Below are 14,619 nucleotides of genomic sequence, written 5' to 3'. Positions count from 1 at the left end.
GTTATTGATGTGGCTATGATAAGACAAATACATTAAATAAATGTTTTATTCATCACTAAATTGTTGCCTTGGATTCAGAAGTGTTCCATTTATTTATTCTCTGTACCATTTTCTTTACCTTTCATCTGTTAGCGTTCCAAGAGAGCAAACAAAAAGGACTGTCATTCAGTCCAGGAACAGACTGAGATTCCCTCTACTGATGGACATTGCATAGGTAAGGATGTTTTAGAGCTCTGCTATAGCTTGTAGTTTTGGTTTAGGTGTGTGTTAGAAACATAGGTATGCCTACCAAACTCATAACACTGTTATTTGTCAACGTTATTTGTCAACGTTACCCCCCCCCAGTTGGAGAGGTTTCTCCCTCCATATCTCAGCCTGTCAAAAAACGATCCTTGATTGTACGGGTCTTTTCAGCAATGATGAAGCCATTCAGGCGCTTCACCAAGAAGAACCTGTAACCTGTTACGCTGCATGAAGAACTACTTTTGTAACAGCAAGACTTTTGACAAGAGGAATTTCTGCATGTCTACCCTTTCAAAGTCTATTTGATCAAATAAATGCAAATTATTTTACAAGAATTTCAAGTGTTTTGGAAGATTGGTAAAACTGAAGCAGCTTTTCTCAGAGAAATGCACTAGTTCCCCCTTGGTTACACATTTATTGTGCAGTTTTTGAGTTGGCAGGACTTGGGGCAGCAGGTAGCCTTGTGGTTAGAGCATTGGGCCAGTAACTGAAAGGTTGCTAGGTCAGATCCCTGAGCTAACCATGTAAAAAATATGACGTTCTGCTCCTGAACAAGGTAGTTAACCCACTGTTCCTAAGCTGTCATTGTAAATAAGAATTTGTTCTAAACTGACTTGTCTAGGAAAATAAATAAAATAACCACAGCTTGACTCTAATACAATAGTTGCTGCATAGACTTTCAGATAACCAGATGTTCTCTATTAATTTAGTTAGATTGGTAAGAGCTTATTAGCAGCAAGGGGAAAACACATAGATGAGAATTAGCTATCTGCAGCTAGATCAACCCTCTGAGATATTTTCTATATGTTGAAAATATAAGGTCCAACAGTTGACAGTGTATGTCAGAGCAAAAACCAAGCCATGAGGTCGAAGGAATTGTCCATAGAGCTCAGAGACATGATTGTGTCAAGACACAGATCTGGTGAAGGGTACCAAAATGTTTCTGCAATATTGAAGCTCCCCAAGGACACAGTGGCCTCCATCATTCTTAAACGGAAGAAGTTTGGAACCACCAAGACTCTTCCTAGAGCTGGCCGCCAGGCCAAACTGAGCAATCGGGGGAAGGGCAGTGCAGTGGAGCAGCAGTGCAGTGGAGTAGCTTCAACAGCCATAGGCCCAGGGATTTCACATCCCATTCCATGATGCAATGCAGAATACGGCTTCACACAGAACAATCACCAAACCCAGAAGATAACACTTAGCACAGCCAAACATCATGGATCACATGAAGAGGCATGTGTGTTCTCCAGACGTGATACCTTGTCATGGACCTGCTGTTTTGATCTTCGCTCTCCCTCTCCCCCACCTCTCTCTCTCTTTCTTTCTCTCTCTCTCTCTCTCTCTCTCTCTCTACCACACCTGTTGTCTCAACCTCTGAATGTTTGGCTATGAAAAGCCAACTGACAATTACTCCGGAGGTGCTGACCTGTTGCACCCTCTGTAACCACATTATTTTGTTGACTCTGCTGGTCATCTATGAAGAATGTTTGAACTACAGTACTTGAAGAACGATCTGGCCTTACGATCTGGCCATGTACGCTTATAATCTCCACCGACACAGCCAGAAGAGGACTAGCCACCCCTCAGAGCCTGGTTCCTCTCTAGGTTTCTTCCTAGGTTCCTGTTTTTCTAGAGAGTTTTTCCTAGCCACCGTGCTTCTAAATCTGCATTGCATGCTATTTGAGGTTTTAAGCTGGGTGTCGGAATAAGCATTTTGTGACATCTGCCGATGTAAAAAGGGCTTTATAAATAAATTGTACTGATTGATTGATGATTGATTGTATGAAATGGAGTAGCATATATCCATCATGTAAAATGAACATTGGGCACTGTCTCCATGGAGTATAAATCAAAATCAAATCAAATCTATTTGTCACATACACATGGTTAGCAGATGTTAATGTGAGTGTAGCGAAATGCTTGTGCTTCTAGTTCCGGCAATGCAGTAATAACCAACGAGTAATCTAACTAACAATTCCAAAACTACTACCTCATACACACAAGTGTAAAGGGATAAAGAATATGTACATAAGGAAACCTGAATGAGTAATGGTACAGAGCGGCATAGGCAAGATTCAGTAGATGGTATCGAGTACAGTATATACATATGAGATGAGTATGTAAACAAAGTGGCATAGTTTAAAGTGGCTAGTGATACATGTATTACATAAAGATGCAGTAGATGATATAGAGTACAGTATATACGTATACATATGAGATGAATAATGTAGGGTATGTAAACATTATATTAAGTAGCATTGTTTAAAGTGGCTAGTGATATATTTTACATCAATTCCCATCAATTCCCATTATTAAAGTTGCTGGAGTTGAGTCAGTGTGTTGGTAGCAGCCACTCAATGTTAGTGGTGGCTGTTTAACAGTCTGATGGCCTTGAGATAGAGACTGAAAAACAGCTTCTCGGTCCCAGCTTTGATGCACCTGTACTGACCTCACCTTCTGGATGATTGTGGGGTGAACAGGCAGTGGCTCGGGTGGATGAAGTTTATGGCCTTCCTGTGACATCGGGTGGTGTAGGTGTCCTGGAGGGCAGGTAGTTTGCCCCCGGTGATCCGTTGTGCAGACCTCACTACCCTCTGGAGAGCCTTACGGTTGTGGGCGGAGCAGTTGCCGTACCAGGCGGTGATACAGCCCGACAGGATGCTCTCGATTGTGCATCTGTAGAAGTTTGTGAGTGCTTTTGGTGACAAGCCAAATTTCTTCAGCCTCCTGAGGTTGAAGAGGCGCTGCTGCGCCTTCTTCACGATGCTGTCTGTGTGGGTGGACCAATTCAGTTTGTCTGTGATGTGTATGCCGAGGAACTTAAAACTTACTACCCGCTCCACTACTGTCCCATCGATGTGGATAGGGGGGTGTTCCCTCTGCTGTTTCCTGAAGTCCACAATCATCTCCTTAGTTTTGTTGACGTTGAGTGTGAGGTTATTTTCCTGACACCACATTCCGAGGGCCCTCACCTCCTCCCTGTAGACCGTCTCGTCGTTGTTGGTAATCAAGCCTACCACTGTTGTGTCGTCCGCAAACTTGCTGATTGAGTTGGAGGCGTGTGTGGCCACGCAGTCGTGGGTGAAAAAGGAGTACAGGAGAGGGCTCTGAACGCACCCTTGTGGGGCCCCAGTGTTGAGGATCAGCGGGGTGGAGATGTTGTTACCTACCCTCACCACCTGGGGGCGGCCCGTCAGGAAGTCCAGTACCCAGTTGCACAGGGCGGGGTCGAGACCCAGGGTCTCGAGCTTGATGACGAGTTTGGAGGGTACTATGGTGTTAAATGCTGAGCTGTAGTCGATGAACAGCATTCTCACATAGGTATTCCTCTTGTCCAGATGGGTTAGGGCAGTGTGCAGTGTGGTTGAGATTGCATCATCTGTGGACCTATTTGGGCGGTAAGCAAATTGGAGTGGGTCTAGGGTGTCAGGTAGGGTGGAGGTGATATGGTCCTTGACTAGTCTCTCAAAGCACTTCATGATGACGGAAGTGATTGCTACGGGGCGGTAGTCGTTTAGCTCAGTTAACTTAGCTTTCTTGGGAACAGGAACAATGGTGGCCCTCTTGAAGCATGTGGGAACAGCAGACTGGGATAAGGATTGATTGAATATGTCCGTAAACACACCAGCCAGCTGGTCTGCGCATGCTCTGCGGGCGCGCCTGGGGATGCCGTCTGGGCCTGCATCCTTGCGAGGGTTAACACGTTTAAATGTTTTACTCACCTCGGCTGCAGTGAAGGAGAGTCCGCATGTTTTGGTTGCGGGCCGTGTCAGTGGCACTGTAATGTCCTCAACGCGGGCAAAAAAGTTATTTAGTCTGCCTGGGAGCAAGACATCCTGGTCCGTGACTGGGCTGGTTTTCTTTTTGTAATCCGTGATTGACTGTAGACCCTGCCACATACCTCTTGTGTCTGAGCCGTTGAATTGTGATTCTACTTTGTCTCTATACTGACGCTTAGCTTGTTTGATTGCGTTGCGGAGGGAATAGCTACACTGTTTGTATTCGGTCATGTTTCCGGTCACCTAGCCCTGATTAAAAGCAGTGGTTCGCGCTTTCAGTTTCACGTTCTAATGAACTCGCTCACCGAATCAGCGTATTCGTCAATGTTGTTGTTTGATGCAGCCTTAGGCAATGTATATTTACAGTGTATATTTACAATGTATATTTACGTGGTGCATAACATTATCTCATATCACATGCATGGCAATGTAACGGATGTGAAACGCTAGCTTAGTTAGCGGTGGTTCGCGCTAAATAGTGTTTCAATCGGTGACGTCACTTGCTCTGAGACCTTGAAGTAGTGGTTCCCCTTGCTCTGCAAGGGCCGCGACTTTTGTGGAGTGATGGGTCACGACGCTTCGTGGGTGACTGTTGTTGCTGTGTGCAGAGGGCTTTTGTGGAGCGATGGGTAACGATGCTTCGAGGGTGACTGTTGTTGATGTGTGCAGAGGGTCCCTGGTTCGCGCCCGGGTATGGGCGAGGGGACGGTCTAAAGTTATACTGTAACAGCAAGACTTGATGTAATTAGATGCTCTGGACAGATCCCACCCTCCTTTCCCAACACATGTAGAATGCTTAGAAACCACCAGAAACCTGTGAAATAGATCAACAGATGATGTTTTATCTCCTCTCAAGGTCTGTTGATTTACAGTATCTCAGAATCAGGAACTGTCATATCCCATGTGATATGTCAAAACAAGTTGATACATGTGTTATCATGGTGCATTGGGTTTGTATTTGTATTTATTGTGGATCCCCTTTAGCTGCAGCAGCTACTCTTCATGGGGTCCAGTAAAATGAAGGCAGTTATACAATTGTAAAAACATTCCCGATACATTAACAACAGATTTCACATAATCCATGTTCCTGTTTGATTTCGGGGTAGGCTGTCAACAGCACGTACGGTGACACTATGATATATATTCTGATTAGACATATCTGACGTCATGTATTTGATATCTTTATGTGAAGGTTAATGTCCATATTGACATCAGTTCATTGTGTTTGAGGACGGTTCACTGACGGGTTTTCAACGGATACGATTAGACGAGTTTAACAGTTACAGAACAGCTGCAGTATCAGAGGCGCAGAGCCTTAATTAACGGGCTACACATAATGGCTGACGACAGCCAGGTAAGGTTCATTTTAGCCTACGAGCTTTACAGTTGTCCTAATTCCATCTTGTTCTAATGGCAAGTCTGCCTTAAGTGCAGAAACTATGGTTGATATTAGAAAATAAGTATGATTGGAAGTTTAGGCAAGTAATTCCAATTGGGGAATTGTTGTGGGATGTTAGCCTACCATATTGCGCGTGTAACATTCGTGCCATGGAGGATTGTGCAGGCCGGCAGGTTGCTACAGGATCCTAGTATCATGTATGTTATAGGGATCAGATCTGGCTGACTTTTTCACCTGAACTGCTCATTGGCTGTCCATAATGAGCCCAGCGAGCAGGATGTGTAGCTGGGCTCTGCAATAATTAGCTCCCAGAGCAATTACAAATAACTATTCTTGTTTTAAAAGTGTCATTACAACTAGCAACATAACGGTCAGTCACCTCTAAGCAGGACTCAGTAGAAACGCTATGTGTTGGATTTGTCCATGTCTCGCTAAATTAACCTAGCTAATTAATTAACCTAACAGCCGTGGAGAATTTATACTACAGTTTTAAGGGATCTCTCGGAAGGTTTTAGATGATACAGTGGTGCTTCGTCCTCTGGATGAAGAACCATACATCTCGGCTTGGCTTCATTGCATTATTATTTGGGGAACGTTGACATGCCATTTGTGTTGACGGATGGATGAAAATAATGTAATTATAGTATCGTTATACATAGGCTAGCAGGAAAATCCGCATGAGATATCCATAGAGCTGAGCACTGCTCCATTTCAGCACCATGCTGCGGTCTCAGGTGCTGCCCAGACTCGAAACATTTCAGCGAAATGGGACGGTCCCCTGATGCCAAGAAACGTGTCAGCTCTATGCAGCGGACAGCTCCACAGTGCTGAAATAGTTCAAGCCCCCTTGAACGTCTGATTTGAAATTATTCTGCAAGTGGTTATAATTTATTGCACGTCCTAGTATTGCAGCTTTCCAACCTCAGAATTATAGCTAATGGATGGCAGCGAGTTACGTTTTTGTGCATGGTGATGAATGACGATGCATGATAAACCATAAATTAAACGCAAAAACGTGCACTTAGACATATTTTCGTTTGGCAGAACTTTGACAAGCTTTGATTTGTTTTCTAATGAAATTGACAATTCATATAGATATTAGACTTAGGCCTAATTGTGACATCATGTGTGTATGACATCTTTGAAGAATGCTCTGGCTTCAGCCAATCGGAATCGAGTATTCAACAATGCTTTGGCATAATTCAAGGACGTTCATATTCACTTCAGTTGTCTGCCGATGGTTCACTGACGTTTTTTCAAAGGAGGTATTAGTATTGCCTCTAAACAGCCTACAACAATAAGCTACTCATCATGTCAGATGACAGCAAGGTATGGTTCATTTGCCTATTTTGAGTTTAGAGGAGAAATTACTAACAATATAGTAGGTCACTAACACAGCAATAGGTCTCACTGGTTTGATCCATGGCCTGAAATCTGACCACTATTGCCGTTTTGTTTAAAATAGGAGCGAATAAGTTGTTTCATAAAGTCACAACCTAGGACTGATATTGACCTCTTATTTATCCACCAGAGCGTGAAATGGGAGGATCCCCCGGATGACCAAAATAAAGTTGTGGAGAACATGAAGGATGAAACAGAGACACATGAGACCAACAAGAACAGGACAGGAGGCAAGGTAAGAAATATGCTGTCCTTTACACATGCTCTGCCTACTTAGGCACAGATCTAGGATTAGTTTACTATCACTAAATCCTAGCCTTAAAGCATTAGGAGGAGACGCTACACTGACCTTAGATCTGCTATTAGACCTATAATCTGTTGTCATGTAGGCTAAACGTAAGTCCAGTGGCGGTGCCAAGAAGACTTCCGTGGAGGAGGACAGCAGCATTGGTGCAGGTCCGAGATTACTTCATGTTGGGTGCAGGTTGTGTTCAAATTCATCAGCACCGATCTGAGTAGATAGTATCTATATAGGTGAAAGCAATATAGTGGAGGCCCGCAGAGAGATGTGCTTTTACCTGTCCAGTACAATCAAATCCCTAAAGGTGAAGGAAATTAGGGATCAAGTTCAGATTCAACTTTAGATTTCTCTTTGCGGTTTCCCAGAGTCTTCTCAGACACCCGGGTGTGGTTTCCGGGAAAGGGGATCTATCATTGAGCAGCTGGAGAAGGAGGCTCAGAGGACTCTAATGCCTTCTCTCAAGATTGGGACATGCTGTGCCCCAATCCTCCTCTCCTTCCTGAGGAGTCTAACTGATGAGCAAGTCCCATGTCTTTTTCCAACCTCACATACAACAACTCTGAATTTATAGTCATAGTGCACCTTCTAACCACAAATGGGATTTCAAACACTACACCTAACCCTAACATCACTGTAACCACACACCTAACTCTTCTTGTAAATCAAGAACAAAATATCTCATGGACTTGCTAATTGCTTAAATAAATACACGTTTATTTTCCCTGACATGGCTATCTAGTGACTCCACTAACTCAACACCAGTGTGCAGGTAAAATATGTTTCCTTTCTTTTCTTTTCTCTAGCCAATGGAGAGTGATTCAGCAGGGCATGAAAAAGAATGTAAGTCTCTCCACATAAGGTTCTGGTCAAAAGTTGTGCGCTATATAGGGAATGGTGTCATGGAATTGCTTGATTGACAAAAACATTACTCTGTTTGTTGGCCATAGCTCACATTCGAGCAGCTCTCCATGCTGTGTCTGAAGATTGTTAAAGTCGTGACCCAGACAGCCCTCCGCATTCTCCTACCAGCGCTAGCTCGTATCATGGGGGTGAACCTGAGGAGTGGGGCAACCTCCCCAGAATCCCAGTGCTCTCTGACAGGGTCTGAGGATTCCTTAGGCGGTCTGGATGAGAGAGAGAAAAGGCTGCTGATCAGTGAGATGAACTACTGGACTAAGGAGAGGAGGAGGAATGGCAGTGCAGGATGCCGCCAAAAATCCACTCGCAGAACCTCATCACCATGCTGTTCGCCTAAGAGGTATGTTCACAGCAATATTTCAACATAATAATTGCAAGACCTGATCCATACTTATCATAAATTATTAACTTGGAATTCACACCTTGTAGTTTTAAGTTCTGGTCAGAAATGTTGCCACTGGGGGGGGTGGGTCCAGGTGAAAGTCATTTTTAACTGGGTAAGCCATGAAGTCATCTATGAATAAATAGATCAGGTACATGCCTTTCAGAAATAATCATATTCTGATGTCGTACAAACATAAAAATCAGGCAAAAAATCGTGTCAGTTGGCTTTAGGCTTCTAGAACTAAGGTGGTATGAGAAGTAATCCATCATTGCTCTAATTTGGTTTTCAGGCTCACTAATGACCCAGATTAGATACAGTTGGTTACATTTGCATGGCTTAAGTGGTGATTGTGTGTTTATCTTCAAGGTCCCAGACCTCATTGCAGAGCTTGCCTGCAACTAGAGAGGCTCCCCTCATGGAGGAGCCTCTGAAGGCTCTTTTTGGGGTAACGGAAGAGAGCCTTCTGATATCCCTGGTTGAGGGTCACTCCAACCCCACCTCCTCCAGCTCCTCCGAGTTGAGCTGTGCTATCGTGGGGGAGGTGGTACACCAGCTTAACTCTGGCCTCTCAGTGGCCATTCAGGCCAGCCCGGGGAGTTGCCCCCCTATGGACAGTCAGGACATAGCAGCAGGCAAGGAGGTCATTCGGGTAGCCTCGGTTCAGATCCTGGCCGAGCTACAGAGCCAAACATCTGAGCCAGAGTGGGTAGGGTTTATCGAGCCCCTCATGGACCCTGTGACTGATGATGTGCTGGAGGCCATTGTCGGCACAATGGACAAAATGGCACAGGACTTCAACATCCTATTGGATCTGGCCAAGAAGATGACAATCTTGGGGTCTAAATTTCTGACCAATCTTCAATGTGACCTAGATGTTGAGTGTCCATCTGGGAAGGAAGGGACCACTCACTTTCTCAAAGAGACTGGATCCTCTACCAGTGTGGTGGCCAGAAAGATTCAGACCCTCTCTAGCCCCGACTTTCAGTCTAAAGCCCTGAAGGCGGTGAGCACCATCCTTACAAGGAAAGTCAGCAGCTCTTCTGGCATGGCTCCTTCCTCTAGGCCTTCTAGTGCTGCTCCTAGCCTTACTGAAGCCCCGCTGAATACCAGCTGCACAGCCCTGACATCTGTAACCTCCACTGCCACAGTGATTGTTAAGGCATTTGTGGGAGGCATGGAGACGATAGCATCATTTGAAGACACATGTGAAGCAGTTGATTGGCCAGTTCCTGTAAATGACCACAAAACAGGGTCTTCACAGAAGATAACCTTCTCTCTAGCCGGCACACTCTATGGCCGTATACGAGCAAAGCTGAGGGACCTTTTAACTCTAGCCGCTCGAGAAGAAGGTGTGGCAAAGGATGCTTCTCTTCGGGAGTCTTCAGACACCCTGGAAAAGGCAACTGTTTCAACTGTTGAGGTCCAGTTACCCAGCACCGAACACAGTAGAGTTCCCAGAGAGAGCCAACCAATACCAGCTCTCTGTCTCTCCAATCTGGATACCAGTACTCAAGAAGTTCTTAGCAGTGTTTTTTCCATCTACAAGTCAGAGTTATCAAAAGTGGAGAGTAAATCCTTAGCCGTTGTCAGTTCATCTGATGAGTCCCTAGAGGCTTGTTGGTTTGTTGATGGTGTCCTATCAAAGCTTGATGACTATACTATTTCCCAGTCACCCTCACCCAATGAAGACTTGAGCGTGAGTACTCAATATTCTCAACTGAGCTCAGAAGAGAGTGTCAGAATCACAGAGTCCTCAACTAGTCTGATTCAGAGCATTAAGAACCTCTCTTGCAATGACTTTCAGACTCAGGCAGAAGAGGCAGTGAGTAAAGTGCTGATGAGATCCAGTCATTCCTTTATCACACAGATCAGCCATACTGGTCTTCAGAAAAGTCTGCAGGCTGGCTTATCATCTAGCTCACCATCAGAGATCCATGTCCTTTCAGAATCCATGTCCTCCATGTCCTCTGAGAATACAGCCTCTGGATTAGTGGAAACCTTTGTCAAAGGAATGGCGACTATTTTCCAGAAAAATGAGTCCACTGACACTGTGCTACTGGAAAGAAGTGGGAGAGTTTCACAGTGCTCCCACGGGGGCTCCCAACTGGATTATACTGAATTGAGTGTTAAAATATCAGAGGAGAAGCTTTGGTCAACAGCTAAGAACATCTGCGTCAGTATGAAGAACACACTTAAGGATTTCTTCACAGGGCTGAAGCCATCCGGATCCGAAAGGACAGAAATGGCTTCTTCCAAAGAGACCCTTGGGGAAATCCTGGTTGCTATCCAGAGTGAAATCTCAAACTTCGGGCGAATGAAGGATTCCAGGGAGCTCCTTCAGATCAATGATATGGTAGGAACTATGCTGAAGGAGATTGAGAAAAGTGAGGATGACAGTGAACAAGTCTGCCAAGACATCCCTCGAACCTGTTAATCTTTATCCACTTCTTTAAATGGTCGTAGTTCCTTGTCCAGCTCTTCAAAGGGTCCTAGGTCAGAGTGTGAGTTAGAGATCAACCTCCCTGGCACTCCCATCCCTGACGAAGTGCCTTTGATCTGACCTGCCCCATCGTCAGGAGCTCCTGCATCGACACCAGGGACTCTAAAATGCCAGAGATTTCTACAAGTGACCTAAAGACAAAGATTATGGCACACACAGATGAACCCCTGCATCGTAACAGTCCAATGACTGACAGCAGCCGACCACCGAGTGCTAAAGTTTCTTTTCGATCCTCCACTCCGTCTTTCACCAGCAAGGGAACCTCTTTGGTACCAAAGGGAGAGGGGATTGACATTGAAGAGAAGGAGGTGTGTATCCCCAGCAGCTCTGGCCATCTGAGGGAGCTCTTAATCATCCCGGACATCAGCAGTGCCACTGCATTCCCACTGCAGTACTTGATGGACTCCAGCAAAGATGATGGCATCTGTTTTGTCACCATACTGGTGATAAGGTTGCTATCGGAGATCAGACCCTCAGCCCTAGATGGACCCTCCCAACAGGCAGCAGATCTGACAGAAACATCTCAGCAACTCATCAGACAAGTCCTGTCTGAGTTCTGTGCTGCATCCAGATTATCCAGGACACAGGCATATTCCCAGAACCTGAGCATCCAAAGGGTGTTCAGAGGTGTACATAAAAACCTCATGGAGGAGTTTGGCTCTTATAACACCCTGCAAGCAGCTATGTCCTCCCAGGGCCCTGCATTTGACAGAGTCCTGGTAAAGTCCTTGACCCAGCAGCTGGTACAGGGATGCAAGGAGGCGTCAAGACCAGCTTCTGCTGCAACAAAACCCATCAGACCAGGCTGAGACGGAGAGGGGGGCTGAGCAGAAAGCAAGAAGGAGCTTCCTTTTGCTTTTCAATGACCAAACTCAGGATCAACTTCAAGGTATAGCAGGGAGTTAGCATTTGTTTTTTGTTCCAGTTAGGTGCTGATGTTATTGATGTGGCTATGATAAGACAAATACATGAAATAAATATTTTTTATTCACCACTAAATTGTTGCCTTGGATTCAGAAGTGTTCCATTTATTTATTCTCTGTACCATTTTCTTTACCTTTCTTCTGTTAGCGTTCCAAGAGAGGAAACAAAAAGGACTGCCATTCAGTCCAGGACCAGACTGAGATTCCCTCTACTGATGGACATTGCATAGGTAAGGATGTTTTAGAGCTCTGCTATAGCTTGTAGTTTTGTTTAGGTGTGTGTTAGAAACATAGGAATGCCTACCAAACTCATAGCACTGTTATTTTTCAACGTTACTATACTGCATCTCTCTCTCTCTCTCTCTCTTACCCCATCCATTTCTCTTGTGTTTCTAGCTCCAGTTGGAGAGGGTTCTCCCTCCATATCTCAGCCTGTCAAAAAAACGATCCTTGATTGTCAGGGTCTTTTCAGCAATGATGAAGCCATTCAGGCGCTTCACAAAGAAGAACCTTAACCTGTTACGCTGCATGAAGAACTACTTTTGTAACAGCAAGACTTTTGACAAGAGGAATTTCTGCATGTCTAACCTTTCAAAGTCTATTGATCAAATAAATGCCATTGATTTTACAAGAATTTCAAGTGTTTGGAAGATTGATAATACTGAAGCAGATTTTTCTCAGAGAAATGCACTAGTTCCCCCTTGGTTACACATTTATTGTGCAGTTTTTGAGTTGGCAGGACTTGGGGCAGCAGGTAGCCTTGTTGGTTAGCGCATTGGGCCAGTAACTGAAAGGTTGCTAGGCAGATCCCTGAGCTAACCATGTAAAAATATGACGTTCTGCTCCTGAACAAGGTAGTTAACCCACTGTTCCTAAGCTGTCATTGTAAATAGAATTTGTTCTGAACTGACTTGTCTAGGAAAATAAATAAAATAAACCACAGCTTGACTCTAATACAATAGTTGCTGCATAGACTGTCAGATAACAAGATGTTCTCTATTAATTTAGTTAGATTGGTAAGAGCTTATTAGCAGCAAGGGGGAAAACACATAGAGGAGAATTAGCTGGTATCTGCGCTAGGTCAACCCTCTGAGATGCTTTCTATATTTTTTAAATATTATTTTTTATTTCACCTTTATTTAAACCAGTAGGCAAGTTGAGAACAAGTTCTCATTTACAATTGCGACCTGGCCAAGATAAAGCAAGCAGTTCGACAATACAACGGACACAGAGTTACACATGGAGTAAAACAAACATACAGTCAATAATACAGTATAAACAAGTCTATATACGATGTGAGCAAATAAGGTGAGATAAGGGAGGTAAAGGCAAAAAAAAGCCATGGTGGCAAATTAAATACAATATAGCAAGTAAAACACTGGAATGGTAGATTTTGCAGTGGAAGAATGTGCAACAGTTGAAGTAAAAAATAATGGGGTGCAAAGGAGCTAAATAAATAAATAAACAAAATAAATACAGTAGTGAAAGAGGTAGTTGATGGGCTAAATTATAGGTGGGCTATGTACATGTGCAGTAATCGTGAGCTGCTCTGATAGTTGGTGCTTAAAGCTAGTGAGGGAGATAAGTGTTTCCAGTTTCAGAGATTTTTGTAGTTCGTTCCCAGTCATTGCAGCAGAGAACTGGAAGAGAGGTGGCAAAGAAATAATTGGTTTGGGGTTGACCAGAGAGATATACCTGCTGGAGCGCGTGCTACAGGTGGGTGATGCTATGGTGACCAGAATACATTTAGAGGTACATTGGGAAAGAAAATCCTGCATGTATGAAAAAGCCCACCCTGTGGGTGTCACAACTTCTGCGGAAGTCGAAGCCTCTCCTTGTTCGGGCGGTGCTCGGCGGTTGACGTCACCGGTCTTCTAGCCATCATTGATCCATTTTTCATTTTCCATTGGATTTATCTTGTCTTACTACACACCTGGTTTCAATCCCATTCATTACCTGTTGTGTATTTAACCGTCTGTTTTCCCTCATGTCTTTGTCAGAGATTGTTTTATGTTCAGTATTCGTGTTTTGTATTTGGTGCGCGACGGGTCCTCGTACCCACTTTGTTTCATTGTATTTCATGGTTTTGGAGTTATGTGTTTTAAGTTATTAAACTACTCCATTCCACCAAGTTTTAATTATCCTGTGCCTGACTTCCCTGCCACCTATACACACGACTGTGATAGAATCTCTGACCAAAATGAAGTCAGCAGGAGAAGGTACCCCAGCCGTGGAGGTGGAGGAGCGCGTCATGGAACATGTGGCGATGATTTCCAAACTGAGCGCAGCCATGGATCGCGTTGTCCAGAATATGGACCGCTGGGAGACACAGGGAGTTTTCCCAGCGCCTCTACCAGCACAACCGGGGTCTACCCTGAACACCCCTTTCCCACCTGAACCTAGCAGGATCCATCTATCCATACCACAGGGATACGACGGAGATGCTGCCGGATGCCAGGGTTTCCTCCAAAAACTAAGCATGTACCTGGTCACGGTCCACCCAGCTCCATCGGACCGTGAGAAGAGTTTCGCCCTTGTCTCGTGCCTCACTGGGAAAGCCCTGGAGTGGGCCAGCGCTGTGTGTGGAGGGGGAGATGCGGCGTTGGACGATTTTGAGGAGTTCACCCGCTGTTTCCGGACAGTATTCGACCACCCACCCGAGGGCAGAGCGGTGGGTGAGCGACTCTACCATCTGAGGCAGGAGATGAGGAGCGCACAGAAGTTTGCGCTGGAGTTTAGGACCCTGGCTGCCGGCGCTGGATGGAGCAAC

The sequence above is a fragment of the Oncorhynchus mykiss genome, unplaced genomic scaffold (genome assembly GCF_013265735.2).
Source record: "Oncorhynchus mykiss isolate Arlee unplaced genomic scaffold, USDA_OmykA_1.1 un_scaffold_195, whole genome shotgun sequence".
NCBI classification, from domain to species: domain Eukaryota; kingdom Metazoa; phylum Chordata; class Actinopteri; order Salmoniformes; family Salmonidae; genus Oncorhynchus; species Oncorhynchus mykiss.
Note: the sequence above shows the minus strand (reverse complement) of the source record.